General features: G+C 29.1%; 1 non-coding gene across 1 annotated transcript; it reads left to right on the forward strand.

Annotated features, from left to right (window-relative positions):
* The first annotated feature begins 2,068 nt into the window (after window positions 1-2,068).
* On the forward strand, window positions 2,069-2,187 carry LOC118073401 (5S ribosomal RNA). Its single transcript, XR_004691105.1, has one exon. It is a non-coding gene; the product is annotated as a 5S ribosomal RNA (ribosomal RNA).
* The last annotated feature ends 15,468 nt before the right edge of the window (window positions 2,188-17,655 follow it).

Raw genomic sequence — 17,655 nt, forward strand, 5'->3', positions numbered from 1 at the left:
GAGCGGCAGGTGGCTGGCTTTAATAACGTGGCGCACATAATCTGAAAGGGAAAAAAAAGCAGAACAGAAGGTATATGATGCGCACGTGTGTGTGTTGGTCGCGGTAGAAAAAAATGTCTTTGAAGTTGGTAGTGATGACCAATAAAATTTATGAGATCACAGAAACACTTTTCCCTTAGGACCACCCTATACAAAACCGTGTTCTGGTGAGAAAACTCGACGCCGTTGGTGGATCTGGAGCTCTTCAGAGCTCATGCTTTGAATAAATGCAGACTTTAATAAATTCATTTATCATGTCAACTTGTATTCTATGAGAAATAAATTGTGAGACAGACTTCTTGTTGGTTATTTCCTTTGCAAGCTATTGTATAACCAACCAAAAGTCCTCGAAATAATTTTGTGTCTGCAGTTTCGAAGATCCCCAGGTGTGAGAGCTGGTGAATCAACAGGGATTATGATTCCTTAATGTATGAACTTCAAATTACCCACGTGTTTGTACTCCCTTCTGGAAGTGAGCAAGAGAATTTTAGAAGCATTTATATTATAGCCAAAACTCTCAAATGTTTGAAAGATCCTAAGTATGCAGGTACTGGAAGCAAATGGGGGTCATGTAATAACGATTTATTCACAATGACTATATTTGAGTGGAATAATTTTATGAGTTGTTTTATTATTGAACAATAAAATTCGGAATAAATGAAACCTCTTTGTTAGCTTTCCTTTCCTGAGATTGGATTTTTATAAATTATCTTTCCTTTCATTGTAACAAAAAGAAATTTTTAATTTTTTAAAATTCTGCTAAGAATTCTGTCTGCCTATTAATAAATCCATCAAATATAATTTTATTAATTTTGTATTTAAATACTTTTCAGATAAAGATAAAAATCTAAAAATAAATCATTGAAGCTGCATTTGAAAATATTCTAGCACTGTCTAAAATCAATATGGCGGCATGCACGTGCATGCGCATTTATATAGCGGGAATAATTATTTTTTGATTCCATAAAAACAATAAAAAACAAATTATTAATGTCCTAGATTACTTTGAAATCTAAAGTTATTTATCAGTAATTTGATCATCATTCTTGTCGATGAATAAAATGTTATTTATTGTGAATAATACAGATGAAGCATTATTTATTGGAGCATTAATTTACTCCAATTGATCTATTGCATCAAGTTGATGGTATCTAACTGAAAGAGACCTGTTCGAAAATGATTTAAACCTTGGAAGATGACTAAATTAATTGGAGAAAACAATACTTGTCAGTAATAAATTATAAAAACGGGTATAGATACAACAATGACGTAAACGAATCCATTGGTATTTAAAGTTAAAATTCCGTGGTTTATCATAAAGTCTTTATTCTTCTCACTTGTATTTAAAGCCCTCAAAATTGTCGTCGTAACAATAGCACTAAAAGTAATGTCAATTGTGTAACAGAATATAATTTCCTAATTGTTATATTCTATCTTTTTCACATTCCCAGTCCATTAAAGATTATGAAAACGATCATTGGCAAGTGGGTACGTAAATGTCATTCCCGTTTGCTGAGTGGCGGTTAGTAGACACAGGAAACTCCCTGTCTTTATGGGAGTCAGCGTTCTCGCAGTCGTAGGTACCGTCGGGGCACCTCCGCCGGTCATCAAAGTCTTTTACGATCAAGTAACGGGATTTAAAGTGACGATGAAGCTACCTCAAGATACTCACTCTATCCTTCATGACCTCGTAAATGTAATGAATGACATTGTTAAATGTGCACAATTGCTGGTGATCATCGTGTCTCATAATATCGGAAATATTTATTGTTTTTATATTTTATGTCTCAATCTCTATCTTTTTTACGAAAACAATAGATGAAATCTTTTTTGATTTATGTTTTCCATAATTTCATTGAAACATCAAATTTTTTTTTACAATAAACCTTTCTTCTTTAGTATATAAAATAGTATTTTATTATTTTTATATCCAATTTATAACGTAAAAAAAAGCAATTATATTTTTTTATATTATTTTATGCAAAATTTGTCGAATTATAAAACCAAAAAATTTATCACCTTAATTTCAGCCAACGTTCATATCTCATTGTGTATACCAGTTCTCGTCCGATCACTGAAGTCAAGCAATGATGAGCGCGGTTAGTACTTGGATGGGTGACCGCTTGGGAACACCGCGTAATGTTGGCTCCATTTTTTTTTTTCTTTTTAATTAAAAAAAAAAAAATAAAACTAACTAAAATAAATTCATTAATTATTTGCAAATGAATATTGAAACATTCATTTTATAATTTTAAATCTTTTTTTCCAGAACAATCTACAGATTGCTGAATAGCGCCATCGCTCAGAAAATCAATGAACATCTTCGTTAAGTTGTTGATCTTCCATTAATATTTAAAACATTTACGCCAATCTTTAAAAAGTTATTTGCACATTAACAAGATAATAATTTAAATTAGCATTTTAGAGGTTTTTTCAAGCGAATTAACAAGTAATTATCGATTTTATGTGATATTTAAACTTCAGTCGTTTATTCAGAATTTTATGTTACCATGAAACAGCAAATCAATATCACTAATGGTAATACCGGCAAGGTAAACGACTGTACCGCTCCATCGGCAAGTTGTCGATAGCAAAGGCTGTAGGTAGGCACGAAATTCAAATAGCGGTACAATTGGTTATAACATATTTGATCTTTGACTCATAGCATATGTCCTGAAGAACAAACGGCATAAATGTCTTGATCGTGAATTTATGAGTCCCTTTAAACTGACAATCATCGCTATTATTCTATCATATAAGGAGGTAACAGATAATAAATTTGACTGTAAAATGTGAAACTAGTGACTGTGTTTTGTAGGGCTGGTTAAATGCTTACTGGGGTGTAGCTTTAGTCGTTAAAACAGTCATAAACTAACGTTACTGCCAGTCGCATTTTTATTCAATAATCCAACGAGCAAGAGTTCTTTTTTTGACGATAAAAGAGGTATTACAAAGGACATCGTTTAGCTATTGGTTCATGTACTGTTAGGTGATTAACATCATAATAAAAATTATAAACCTGTTTTACACATGATTATAAAGATATATTTACTGAAAAGATCTTAAAGTAGAAAAATAGTCTTTTATTATGAACTTATAGAAACGATTTTAATTTATGAAAAATTCGTATTTTGTTCAAATTACACGGTTCATTGATCGTTGGTAAATGAGAGAACTTGAACATTTCATTCCTTGAGTTCCATCGTTCGACGCTGTATCGATGAACGAAAATACAGGTAAACGTATGATAAGACTGAATTTTTTACAAAAATTGTTAAAATTTTAAAAATTTCTCAGAGATAGCTGTAGCTTCTTATTCTCAATTTTTTTTTATGTTGAAAATTTTAATAATTCTGAAACGAATTGTCGATCAATGGAAAGCAAGAATGAATGAATTTCTTCACTCTATAAAATCTTTCTCATAAAGAAAAATTCTCTTAGAGTTGACAACAAATTCTTTACAGAAAATCTTTTGTCACTGGAAAATCGACAAATGTTTGGAAATAAGTCTGAGAACTAGATTGATTTATGAACAGTTTTTCATTGATGAATTCTTCCATAAAATTTTTTTCTTAGAATTCAATTCTAATCTCGTTGAATATAGATTTACTGCTCGAATGAATTACATGTCCATGATGATTAAAAGTCCATCCATAACTGTATTTATTTTGGAGATGAAATTATTGGAATTTCTTAGAACAAATTATTCCATTGAAATGATCATTAACAAACGACAATTAGAAAAACCTTTTTAAAACCTTATCTGATTCTCGTGGTGTCACAATTCCAGCCAATCATGGGAACGTAATGGCCACGACGAGTGTGAGAGAGATAAATGTTAGTCCTGGAAGCTTCCAGTAGATGCCAGTGCCGAATTCTGTCATAAATTGTGCTGGGATTCCCGCCCATTGCATGCTCAGAGGCGGTACTTGGCCTTACTATGACTTGGGGTATCCTCCACTTGCTGTATCTCCATCCCCACTAACGCAAATCCCTCAGTGGTGATTCCCCTACAACGACAACTTAACGTTCACCATCCTAATCATCTCCATAAATGAGAGTGTGCGTTTGAAATGGTATTGAGACTAATTTAAGCTTTACTCAAGTGATACAGCATTTGTTTATCGCTTGTTAAAGCAATCCGAATTAAATATAAACCTTCAGTATCAATACTAAAACTGACTAGACGGAGTGGCGCTAGCAGATGAGATGTGAAGGAAGATGACTCATTTGACATCACAAAATGTTTGCTACTGAGTCACGTTTAATTTTTTATCGCTATATTATTTGCATTTTTACATGCTTAGACACTCCTATATATGATTGTTATGATCTTACATCGAGTTATAAAGATATTATTAACACTTATATTCCTCTGGATATCGTAGTCAATTTGTTTGGGGTCTCCCGCTGGATTTTTGCCACAAATTTTGCATTTTTTAATAAATTCACATCAATATCTCTGATACACTTTTTTTACTTTATTTATTCATCAACAAACAATTGATCTTTAACCAATACGAATAAATTTCATCCATTAATAATTTTTAAAAAGATTTACAAATTGTTGGAGTTACTCCAAAACATGCTTTTAAGATATTTAGGAATTAATATGTTCGTTAATTAATTTTTTTCACAAATTAAACAACAGGAAAAAAAGCAATAACAATTAGATAATAGGCACGAAATTTGTGTTAAAAAATAAAACTTGGTAATTATAATTCTTGAATAAAATTTAAAAACCCAATATTCATTTTTAGCTACTAAAAGTTGGATTACATTCGTACAGAATACTCTCAGCTACTGAGAGATCAATACACCATCCACTGGGAGGCTGTATAGAATAAAGATGGTGCATGAAGATATAGAAATGTATTTGATACCTACCTACGATTGTACTAGTAATTGCTGGATGATACTGTACATATCAGACTATTTGTATTATTTAAACTAAGGAAATGTCGAGTAAATGGGCAGTGGATACATTACACGCATACAAATGAGATAAAATTGTAAAAACTAAATACCACTTACAGAGCTTATTTGACATATATATATATCTCATAATGACTGTAAAACATTGGGCATTAGTTATATTTATGAATGAATTTCAGTTGAGCGAATAAAATATTATAACAGTCTACACTGTATCTTTATTAGAATGAAATCGCGTGAAAATGAGACTTTAGAAGGGCGAGAAAACTAATAAAATACCATCCAACATCAGTCTTCTTATATGACGACTGTAAATATTTATTCATTCTGATAAGCAGGAGGACGTTGGTAATGAACCATTTTGTGAATTTTATAGCAGAACAATAAATTATGGGGAGTTTTGGTAATCGAGTTGAGAACCGCAGTGAAAGTATGGATTATTTTGATGAAATAATTTTTTCTGAAGCAAAGTATTGCTTGAAATTAATTTTTAAATGATTTCAAAAAAGATCAAAAGTATACAAAAATACAGAAATAATAAAATATACAATAAATTAAAATTATTTCTTATAATTAATATTTTAGTTTTTAAATTACATAATAATGAATATTAATTATGAGTATTAGAATCAACAAACCATGTAGTGATAAGTTTGTATAAAAAAAATATTCAATCATCATTAAAACAATTTAAAAGCTTGGATTCAAAAAAAACTTGCCTACTTCACTAAAAAACTAAATAATGTTCATGAAGCGTCCGTCGCAACAGCGAAGGTGAAGTTTTGTTATTTTTTTTGAACCTAAAACTATTTGAATTTCACTGAATAGTTTATTATTATTATTAATAATAATTTATTAAACGTTTAAAGAAGGTAGATAATACAATTAAATGTAATAACAGTAAATTTAAATCGACAAAAATAAAACCTCACATTATTTGAGATTTCATTGATAATCCCAAAAAGTATTTGAATCGTTTCTTTCGATACAATTCGTAGACGATGCTTTAATAAATTACATATTCCTTATATTTATTCATCAGATACTTAAAAAACGATAAGCCTTACCATTACAATTTACAAACTGCAATGTGATGGTATTTAATAATAATCAATAGGCAATTTTTGGTGGTTTGTTTGATTACACACTGGCACAGCAATGTATGTGATGTAATCAGAAAGTCATATCATCGATAAATAAATAGTTCCTTGATATGTAAATAAGCGATTAAATTTACTTACAATATTTTTATGGCAACATTCAACAATTTTATTGCGTCGTTAACTGCTCTTGATTATTAATAAAAATGATGAATAAAATTAACAATTTTAATATAAGAAGTAACAGCATGTAAAAATTTCATTTAAATATTGACTAATCTTCAATATAATTTAACTTATGTACGGAAGAGTTTAATACTTGTAACATGTAAGGGTAATTACAATGTATTGCTCTTCATGAATCTATAGTACACACTATTTCGCAGTTCATTTAAAATTTATTGCTGAAATAAATATTTATGAAAACGAAATACATCGATACATATAAATAAAATTGTCTAGAATATTTTAAAATAACGTAAATATTTTTTCACACATCAAAGTTTAGTTTAAAAAATTATTTCATTAATAATAAATCTTTTAATTCTTATTTAAACGAAACATATAGAGAGTATTTTTTTTTGAACAGAAGACAAAAAGAACTGAATTCAATCTTACGAACCTTTGAAAATGATTTATTAAAGATCAAACTGTTAATTTAACAGGCAAAAAATAATTTCAGCTATGCCTAATAAATATAATTTTATCTTTGATGTAGGTTCTATATCAGAAAGAATTGAATTATATTTAATAAGTAATATAAGTTCTCATAAATAGTCGAATTTATTGAGATTCTAAATTCATTCACTGTAGATTAATCCGAATGGTCATTCTGAGATTTTACATCACAGTGAAAACGCCGAAAGCCGCAAATATTGACGAGCTTAACTATCTCAAATCAGATATTATTGAATAGCGAATGTGCCTTTTATAAAAATGCAAATCGATAATCTAATGCTAGTGTTGAATGTTTAATTTATACGATAAAAAAAACAGAAGAAAATCTATGTAGATCCCTGAACTGTATAATGGTAATTTCGAGTACATAAATCTTTTTCAAATGATTCTGGAATAGATTCTTACTCTTCCTCTTATATTTTTTATTGAAATATTTAGCATCGTAAGTTGTACTACAACGGTTTTATTATCAACATGACGGGGTATCAACATCACCATTAATTTAATTTATCGTATTGTGACAGAAATACATAAATAAAAATTTGCACAGAAGAATAAAGACTTTTGCAATTTGTTAACAAAGTCATTTGATAATTTTATTATTATGTGTTGTCGATCACAATTATGTCTGAAGTATGCTGGATTATTTTTTAATTAATTTCATAAGTCACATGTTAACACCGTCACTCCAAAACACAAGTTTTTATTAAACAAATATTTTTTTAAAATTTTATTTCCTTTTGCATCTTTTGAAAAAGCTGTAACATTTTTATTGCACTTTCATGATCTCATTACAATCAGAAAAAATATGTAATAGAAATACTAAAAAGTGATTAACAGCACTACATTTTTATTTTCATTTCTCAGACAGTAAATATAATTATTAAAGTTTTGAATTTCTAAAAAAGACTGGTGTATTAGATAATTATTTGTATCATTACTTTTTTTGGAATATCACTATAATTTCACTGGGCTCATAATAATATTTCTGCACAAATCACTTTAGAAATTAGCACAAAACACTTTGAATCACTAAACAAGTGTCAATAAGAAGTCTAGATTTCCAAGCTAAACACTTGTGATCTTAGGACTGTAAAGCAAACGACTGATTCTCTTCATTGCTACAATGCTCTTTCATCCAGAGAAAGTTTTTTAGTAATAACCGCCGGAGTTTTAACTGCACTCACAGAAGGGTAGCTTGAGTTCTTAAAGGATACAACTTTCTCCAACTTCTTTCAAAATATCTGTACAAATGGTTTATGACTCTTTCTCTAAAAGAACAAGCTTGTTTTCGATAAACATCAAGACTTTTGGTATGTTTTATTAGCTCAGTTTAATCTGTCAATTTTTCTAATTGAAATTTTTATAAAAGTTCTAACAAAACATCTTGCAATTACTTAAGCATCATTGCATCATTCAGTTCAGATTATTTAGTTTTCCAAATAAAATTGGAATAATTGTTTAGATATTTTGTTTAACTTAATTACATTTTTCAGTCCAATAAAATTCTAGATGAGCAAATCATTGAATAGTTAATAATCAATTATTTGCAAATGAGAAACATTGATAGTGATTTTCAGAATTCTTCTGGTTTCGGTGGAATAGCAAAAGAATTCAGGAGGGTTGTAAACGGTGTAAGTGACAGTGTACAGTGATGCGTGCCGTCGGCTTTGTCGTCTTTTGCATTGAGAGGGGAACGAACTGCGATCTCCTTATCTTATTCGCTCGTTACATTATCGTTGCGGTTATCGCTCGTACCCATAAGAGCTCGTCATGTCGTCAGGTTACAGATTCTTACCGGTAGATCAATCTAACCGTGAGATAAACTCCAACATAACCATCAAGTGACGACGAAAATATTTATGTATCTACCTACTGAAGGATTAAACGTGTTAGCATTTAAAATTTTTTTTTGTCTGCATTTTTTAACAATTTGCAGACATTTTTTGTTTATCCTCTCATGTCTTTCCGTCTTGTTATTTGGTAAATGAATATATCTTGTTTTCTAGCAGAATGATATTCGATGGAATTGATTTGTAGGTCACAGAGGCTAGATTGTGAGACATGGTTATTTGTAATACTGGATATAGATACTCTCGAAGTGATATCGAAACATATGAGAGACTGGGGATTTGAATAAATGGTGGAAAGAGGTAGTAAAAGAATTTATTGGCAAAGCAAAATACTACGAGGAAAATTGTAAAGCAAAATATGGATCTGACAAACTTTTCACCCCCTTGCTAAAAATTCTCCTCTTCTATAACGAAGAATAATGCAAGTTATTTTCATGTTATATATCACATCATTTCCACTCAAACTCATCTCAAATCTTTCATTAAATTTCTCATTTTATATTCATGAATTACATCGCCTAAATTTCATGATAAATTATTTTCAGTCTTAAAACCCATTTTTTTCCATACAATTATTTTTTTTCAGCCATTCAAAAAAGTAATTAGCATTTTTGTAATTATTAAAATTTATTATCAGTGGGTCCCTTTAGTTTAAGAATAAAAAAGAATTAGTAATAAATATAGTTTTAATTATATAACACACTTAGAATTTATAAAAATGCATAAAAATTATTTTATCCCACAATTATATATTTTTGCAACAAAAATTCATTAATTCCTGTTCCTTGATCCTTATTAAGTTTTATTCTGCGATCTCTAAATTGCTTCTTTACTGTCTTTTTTTTCTTTTACCGCGCTGTAGGTCTTCACGAATGAAATCAGTAAATAACGGTATCCAGTTGAGCTCAAAGAAAAGAGACAGGGGTAAAAGAAGATGAAAACTGACGAACGAGAAAAAAAGAACAAAGACATAATATATCTCATCCTACCATTACATTAGGATGTATGTGATGGCAACTCCAACCCCTACGCGTTAATATTTTATTCGCATCGCTTACACGAACCAACGAATTGCCAATGGCATGTTAGGATATATACCAACTCCCTGCAGGTTCAAAAAATCTTCCGAACAAAACAGCTTCAGAACGAGTTTCTTTCGCTATTTTTCTTTTTATTATTTTAGATCAATTTATCTATCGGAATAGAAGAAGCTTATTGGTTCGGTAACTAGCCTATCCAATTCATTTTACGTAATAATATTTCTTGGAGATCTTTTTTTGCTTTATTTGGGAAGAAAAAAATAATTTAATTGATTCTGAGAAAATTATCACTTGCTTGATGTCTGGAGTATTAGGGCAAAGGTCATATACGATTAAAAGATGCTAAAATTATTTATTAATTTCGTGGAATTAAAGTGAGATAAAGTTCTGAGGTATAACGTTTAAATATGTCTTAAAGATGACTGAAAGCATATAAATATTGAGGAGATGAGATAGAATGATTTGAATCCTTGAGGAAATAGAGACGCCATTCAAGAAATAAGAGAGATTAAACATATTTCATCTTTCATATAAAATAGAATATTATAAGATTATAAGGCTTTAAATAATTTTTGTTAATTATTCAGATTGCAATCATTATAATCTGTTGACTTCGGTACTAATAGCCTTTTGCTTATCTGGCTTGTGTTAAATTGTAATCCAGATTTATCAGACTGCCAAGGATGAAGTCTGAATGTTACTCTGACTTCTTCATAAGTGCTGTTATACACTTGAACTAGCATTTGAACTAAGATAAGTAAGAAGAAAATATCCTGTTCAACATATGTAAACTTTTATGGATATGGAGAACTATGCACTGATGCAATGCAGGAACTTTGGAACGAATTTCGTTTATGTTCAAGTTTTTTTTCCAATAATTAATGATTTAATAGTTTGTCCTGACTTAGATAATTTACAAGTCAGATGTCTATTGAACATATTTTCCAGGAAATATTACCCAACAAGTAAAGTGAAAACTCAGTTTTTTTTCTTTTAAATACATTTCTTGAATCTAGGAACACCCCCACATGTATTTAAGTATTATTTATCATTGGTCTCGCATAGATGTCAGCAAAATAAATGTGTTATTATGATGTCAATTTTTAATGATAATAACATACTAATCACAAAAAATCGTTTTTAAAATGTTGACATTTTTTTTGTTTGAGTAAATTATTCAAATAGAGATCATTTTATCTGTTAGTGATGCTAAGAAAAGCAATATGTATGGAAAATAATAGTGATATAATAGTTTTTAAAAATATATTTGATGTGAAACATTTTTTCGATGATTTTATTTTGTTCTTAATTAATAAAAGTGTATAAAAAATGCATTTTTTTGACCTGGTATTCGTTCAAACACTTTCTAATGTAAGAAATAAAGTCACAAATGAGTCATATGAAGTATAAAGATATGCAATGCATAATATCTTGCCCCATGATATTAATAATCCTTATAGATTATTATCATGTTGCAAAAAATGAATTTATTATCTATTTATTGATGCATAATTCAGAAGCTTTTTTCTCCTATTCAACGAAACGTATGCATTAGGTGTAAAGTGACAGTATTTCATGTAGGTGCAGAAGCAGAGGAAGAAATTATCTGTCAATATTTTCCCACGAATTCTTATGAATGCACCAAGGATATTGCATTTATATTACAAAGTACAAACAGTCTTAGCTGTATTGCAGTTCATATGTAAATATAAATAAAATTATTCACATCACGAAAAGTACTTGAGAGCGATCATCGACGTGTCCTGGATCTTCATTATCTTGGTTCTGAGTAATAAATTTTCGAAATTACAACTAAATGCCATCGAATGCATTAAATTGCATAATTTGTATCATAATTACTACTCAGATCTAAAGAATATTGCATGATTTGATAAAGGTCTTAATCAATAATTTTCTTTCTTCATTTAAAACAAGACTTTTTTTTTCTTCTTCTAAATAGTAATATTCTCGAATACAGAAAACTATTTTTATATTTCCTACTAGTACTTTGCATACTGTATGTATAATTAATGGAACATTTGCCTTACAATGTATGTTTAGCAAACAAAATTAAATTTGATGCTTCTAAAATCGATTACATGCTGAATAAAAATATCATTAATTTTTTATACATTTTCTTTAAAAAAAGCTGCTCAATTTAAATAACACGGCCTTAAATTGAGAAATTAGCAATTTATGCGAAATTAAAGCTGCAATTCAAATAATTTCTTTGTCTTAGAGCTGAAGTATACTTCCACATCAAAAATTGATCATTTATCCTAGTAAATATTTTTTAAATTACTAATATTGGTTCTCTTTAATGTTCTATGATATATTTTACCACGTGCTAATCGTGATATCGATTGACAAGCGGAATATCATTAATAGGCATTTTTATGAGATGAATAATCGAATGAGAAGGCACGAGAACTGAAATAAAGTGGAACCTATGTAATAGGACGCATACGATATCGAAGGGCCTTCTCGTAATCGTCCAAAGAGACTACTGTTTTTACGATGTTAAACCCCCAAACGATAAGAGTATGGATTCACATAACTAGATACTGTTATTCTGAAATATCCGGAGCCATAAGCGATCGTGTGACGTTTCCATTTCAATGTTCCGCTCCTCTGAGCGTAAAAGTGGCAAAAACACAATTTTATTGGGGCGGAAGTAAATCGCCAAAGGCCAAAATGCAATGGGAAATGAGTCTCTTGAGTCTTTTCTATGAGCTTAAGGTACATGAAGGCAAAAAATATATTCTGTCGTCACGAACGGATCGTTGGTCCTTTTTACAGTCTTGATTTCTGGATATGTAGCAGTATGTGATGATGGAAATAGTGTTATGATGTATAAAAAGTATATTTGTCCAACAATCCTGATTGTCTGAATAATAAAAATCATTTTTAGCAAAAAGTCGTGACCAACTGTGCGATTCGTAAGATCCAAAGTCGATGAAAGGGTAAAAAAATCATCTACTCTTCGACTTTGGATCTTCATAACTCTCATATGAGTCATCTAATAATGATTGTAAGGAGGTATTTGAAAACTTTAGAATGTAAGCTAAATATATATATCAATGAAAAACGTTTAAAAAATTTCTTTCACCCTCAAAATTGCCAAAATACTTGGCAAACTCCCAAAAAAATGTGACTTTTTTTATATTTTGGCAATTTTGAGGGTGAAAGAAATTTTTTAAACCTTTTTTATGAATATGCATATTTAGCTTAGATTTTAAAGTTTCTAAAACATCCCTAAAAACGGTTTTTTGACCGTCCGTTCATGAGTAATAGGGGTTTAAAGTCAAGGGGATGATTATTCGTAATTTGTATCCAGTTTTACCCCTTTTTGAGGGTGTTACAGTGAATTTTCTTGGGCTGGGCCCCGATTCCGCATTTCTACGCATTAAGACGAAAAGAATGAGTGGTCGATCATCAAAATCGGAGTACCTTTATTTTTTGGCCTAAAAAAATGGCAAGTGGTACCCCTTTCCATTTTTTTAGGCCAAAAAATAAAAGTTGTCCGATTTTCAAGTTCGACCACTCATTCTCTTCGTCTTGATGCGTAGAAATGCGGAATCAGGTTAAAAATATGAAAAATCAATTATTTCACCCTTAAAGTGGGGTAAAACGGGAACTTGCTGTAATTTTAGCGTTAATTACACTCCAATTATGATTTTAACTGTATCGATTTTTTTCCTCTCATCGAGATCTTTTATATGAGCCCTCGATCAACCCCGTAGCATCATTAGCATAGAAGTTATGCACATTTTCATGTCTTACAGTTTTTCGCCAATATATTATTTCATTAATTTCATTATGTATATTGTTTTTGCAAGTAGAAAACATTTAAAGTACATTTGAAGTAGAGAGGAAAAATTAGAAAAAAAAAATTTTTGTTCCCCAAACATTCCCCATAGTCTCACGAGGGGAACGTCGTATTAAAGATATTAAATAAAACACAAATAATGTTAGATAATAAATAACTATTTTTACCTTACATTATTTTTTAAGAAATCAAATAAATATACTTCATAGATATTTAAATGTTGTTGCTTTCGAAGGAATAAAAAATCTCCACCAGTAAATCCAGACTATCCAGCTCTAATAATGAAAATTTTTTATATAAGCTTGAAGTTGTTGGTCCTATATTGGGCCAATAATGTACTAGTCTTCTACTGAAGATTCTATTTCACTTTTCCTTAATCTTAGGCTATTTCTTATTCAATTTTAAAATCACTTATTCTTCTCACTGATAAAAGTATATATTAATTGTTTCAACTGACTCGAAAAACAGGGTAAGTATCTTACACAAAAAAATAAACAGAGAAATAATTTACTATACGTTTTTATTTCGTTTGTGTATTATAGATATAGCTTATGAGTATAATTCTACATCAAGTTTCGAAAAATGGATACATTTACATTCATTGTCAATGGATTATTTTATTATTAAATCGCACATCTTAGCCTTTTGTATATTCGTAATACTAAATTTTATTAATCGTCAGTGGCCATAAGAATCATTCCTGTTCTTTATGTTTATTATATTTATTCATGTTCATCCCTTGCTCTCCATTGTTTACGTAATAATTGCATTTAACACGGTAGGTAGGTATTGCAGAACATCTACGTTTTTTTTCTTAAAGTAAAAGTTATACATTTAATTAAATGTTTCGTGAACTCGTAAATGAGAGTTTTTAGGTATAAATACACCCTTTCTAATCTCCCACAGTACTGCATTATCCTTCTAATAGTAAGTAATGTTAATATTTACATCGAAAGTTATGGTGTAATACATGAATATTCGTCTTTTATAAATAGTTAATTAATAGCAAGACAACGTATAAGACGAATTCATGCTGGACAGGAATAAGTTGATGGTGTATGTGATCAATTGTGAACTGATTATTAAATTAAATAGTTTATTTAAGAATTGTATAATAAAGGAGTTCGATTAAGATAGATACTGGTTATTTATTGATATTTTTATTGGAATCCCATAGACTTGTAATTCAAATTTTCACTGCAAAATTCACAATCGAATATTCATTGAGCTGCTCACATTTCAATATATGAGAAAAACATTTTTAAAAATATAAAACAATTAAAAAATTAATAATGCTTATTATACAACCTTCATTTAAGGTTTTCTATTTATTATTATAACAAATTGCTAGAGTCCGGCCGAAAGAAAAGCTAAGCATTTTGTAAGTTAAAAAGCGCTTTTCTCTACAAGATTTTCAATTTAAATAATTTATTTGAATTGAAGCAGCTACTTAAGTGTTTCTAAATGAATGACGATTGAATTAAATTTATATAAAAAAAAAATAAAATGAAAAATAATGAACATATATTACAACGAAAATAAAATTGGCAAGAAACGATGAAAGTGTTTCGTATAATTTTAAAAACAGTGATCAAGATCAATGATAATAAAATTATACTCGCAACTATTATTATTAAATAAACAAAAAAAATATTTCAATTGTTAGTGACGAGTTTTGTTTACGTATATGTTTTTTTTTCCATCTTAATTTGTTATAATTATTAATTATTAATTAGTTAATTATTTTTCGCTCTTAAATGTCAAGAAAGAGCGGACAAATTTACAATCACTGGTTCTTCTGTACACGAAATACAATCACTGATTCTTCCAAGTTTACAATAATTAAGAATTTTCTTTTTAAACATTAAAGAAAAAATTCTATAAGCAAATATACTCACACTACACAGCTGCCTTAAAAAAAAAAAATCATTCATCAACATTTTGTTTTTTATTTTTTACATTCTCTCGCACTTTTCACAAATGATATATTAACAAAAAACAAGTACGCAAAAATAATACGTAAAATAAACAGTTCATAAATAAACAATAATCTATATTATTATAAAGAAAATCTAATAACAAACAATTCAACTCATTTTTTGTGTGCTCCGTAAGACGGATTCGGTTGTTAATTCATACAAAAATTATTTATAATCAAAATTTTCAAATGTCTCGCTCAAATTTTTCCAAGTTTTGTTGCATTTTTAAATAATTGTATTTAATAGCCAATAAGAAAGTTTTGGAATTTTTGGAATATTTTATTCAATTGTTATGATAATGAACTTGGAAAGTTTAATTACCATTATTTTTATTATCTATTAATTCGAATGAGAGAATTCCTCGCATTGCAGTAGGTACCAAGTGAACTTAGTAACCTCAGCTACGAGTTTGGCAAGTTGGGCGTGTTTGTAATATATACTAAAATGCATTTTAATTTTTCTTTCTCCTTCTATCACTGAAATCCATCAATTATTCGGTTCGTGTGTGTATCTATATTAATATACAACACTTACAATAATGTTAAGATAGAGCAAGGGCAATAAGAGAAGATTTTATTCGGCGGGATTCCGAAAAAAATAAGGGGGAGGAATCGCGATAAAAGTCATATGATATGATTACACAGACCTAAAGCAAATAATCGTGCTTTCACGGTACACTGCATATATGGCGAGACGGGCTGGAAGAAAGCTCGAATGTGGACGGTGCCCGCTTACTTATTTGTTTTATTTCATATTTTTATTTTATTTATTCATTTTTTTTTTTTTTCAAAATCTGATAATTCCAAGGAATAAATTTGCGCGCAGGTTCTTCCTTACTCTTTATTAACACACAAGATAATTATTTGTAAATTTGGCATATCAGAGCAAAAATTCAATATTTCAACCACAAATTTATCAATCAATTAATTAATTAAAAACATTTAAATAATATTAACTCGTCCTACTTATAACCAAATTTATTTAATAATAACACCTCAACAGTATTCAAATGAATTATTTTCGTCTCCACTAACATACACGAAGTATCACAAAAAATACTTGTGAATTTTAGTTTTATAAATAATTTTTTAATAACGTTTAACGGCAGAGACAAAATAACCCGCGCGTAAATGGACACTCAATGTGTACATTTTTTTTAATATAAAATTACCATAAAAATAAAAAAAATTAACAGTCTTAAGAAACATTCAAATCCACGAAGCGTGTCCCGCGAGTTAGCCTTGGTCGTTTAACGATCTCCCTGTTTAATAACACTAATTAAAACCTAATTCCACAAAAAAAAACTCGTTCCCCCTGTACAATCTACTTAATCAAACGTTTAGACGTATTACGTGTCTATATATAATATTATATATAAAGAACGTAATTAACACATTTTGATGTATACGTCTCTGTTTCTTTTTCTCCTGTATGTTTCCCTTCCTTTTTTTTCTCCTAATTAATTAACGATATAACATCAAATGTAACTGACAATAATGAATTATAATACAGTATTCGTTATATAAAGCTTTCTACAAATAGTTACACTACTAATATCAACCCACTCAACCCTCTTTTTTTTGTCAATCATCATTTCTTGATTACATTGCATTGTTTTGTTGATGATCAATTATGTTTTTCCGTATACATAAACTGTCTGGTGGGTCTCGCAGGCGATCACACTTTTTGACAATTCGAATTTTCAATAAAAAATGAACAAAAAAAATCATGTCTTTTTTTTTAAAATTATTCAATCTACTTCTTATGTTTAGTAACCGATTTTTTCCGCAGTGTTGAACAGATTTTTGTCATGATTATGATTATTATCACTATTATTTATTATTTTTAATATTATTATTAATATTATCATAATTATTGTTATTATTAATTAGTGTTAATTTTATTATTTAAATCATTATTGTTGTAATTAATTATTACTATTGTAATTATTCATATTTATACGTAGGCGCTCAGCTGAATAATTAATTTAGTATCGAATAATATGTGATTATTTTTAATTTTCAATCGACATTTCTTTTGAAGCGAGAGAGCGATCATTTTTGTATCCTACGTGTTTTTTTGTTTAATATTTCTTGACTTATTTTTTTTTTTTTTCTTATTATCTGCACTATCTTCACTCGTACCAAACGCGTCGATTACGCTTATTTATGTTACTAAATTTATTACATAAGTATACCATAC

This window comes from Chelonus insularis, unplaced genomic scaffold, assembly GCF_013357705.1.
Source record: "Chelonus insularis isolate UGA/USDA-ARS -01 unplaced genomic scaffold, ASM1335770v1 scaffold_277_pilon, whole genome shotgun sequence".
Lineage (NCBI taxonomy): Eukaryota > Metazoa > Arthropoda > Insecta > Hymenoptera > Braconidae > Chelonus > Chelonus insularis.